At 68.1% G+C, this 824-nt stretch overlaps 1 protein-coding gene across 1 annotated transcript in view; it reads right to left on the bottom strand.

Moving 5' to 3' along the window:
- The window catches only part of Stk32c (serine/threonine kinase 32C), a 28,738-nt gene that overhangs the window by 2,292 nt on the left and 25,622 nt on the right, over positions 1-824 (bottom strand). The window lies entirely within an intron of this gene.

The raw sequence follows: 824 nt of genomic DNA, 5'->3' as shown, positions 1-824 counted from the left end.
CCAGCGAGCTCTCTGTGCCTCTGCCGGGGGCAGGGCCTGTGCCAGGGACTCACATTTAGGACGCAGCATCCCTTGGGGCATAGCCAAGCTTCCTGCGGGGTTTGTTTAGGAGCAGAAGCAGCTGCTGGAGCGCGGCATCACGGGTCCCGAGGGCCACGTGCTCAGCCACCCCGAGGAGGTGAGTGGTGGGGGTCTCGGAAGCCTCCCCTTCCCCAGCCAGACTTCACCCCAGGCGGCCAGCACCCTGTAGTCCTGCTCTGTGGCCTGGGCAGGCGTCCCCTGGCATCCCAGCCCCCGTGACCCCGTCCCCCCCAGCCCTTCCTGAGATGACAGCAGGGTGGGGTGTGAGGCTGCACAGGTCCATGTGGGTGCCAGGCTCTGGTCAGCCCAGAATCCTGCGTGTGACCCATGGTGTCTCGGGTCCCCAGCTCGGTCAGGAACTCCCGCCACATGCTGGTCAGGCCCCCCATGCCCTGAGTGCCCGTCCTCCCCCCCCCACCCCAGGTGGAGGCCGAGGCTGTGTACCGCGCCATCACCATCGCCAAGCAGGCCAACTGCCCACTGTACGTCACCAAGGTGATGAGCAAGGGCGCAGCCGATGTGATTGCCCAAGCCAAGCGCAGGGGTGAGTGCTGCCCCCCACACCAAGCGCAGGGGTGAGTGCTGCCCCCCACACCAAGCGCAGGGCTGAGTGCTGCACCCCCACCAAGCGCAGGGGTGAGTGCTGCCCCCCCCACCAAGCGCAGGGGTGAGTGCTGCACCCCCACCAAGCGCAGGGCTGAGTGCTGCCCCCACGCCAAGCGCAGGGCTGAGTGCTGCCCCCA

The sequence above is a fragment of the Dipodomys ordii genome, unplaced genomic scaffold (genome assembly GCF_000151885.1).
Source record: "Dipodomys ordii isolate 6190 unplaced genomic scaffold, Dord_2.0 Scaffold58, whole genome shotgun sequence".
Lineage (NCBI taxonomy): Eukaryota > Metazoa > Chordata > Mammalia > Rodentia > Heteromyidae > Dipodomys > Dipodomys ordii.
Note: the sequence above shows the minus strand (reverse complement) of the source record. Positions and strands in the feature narration are given on the sequence as shown.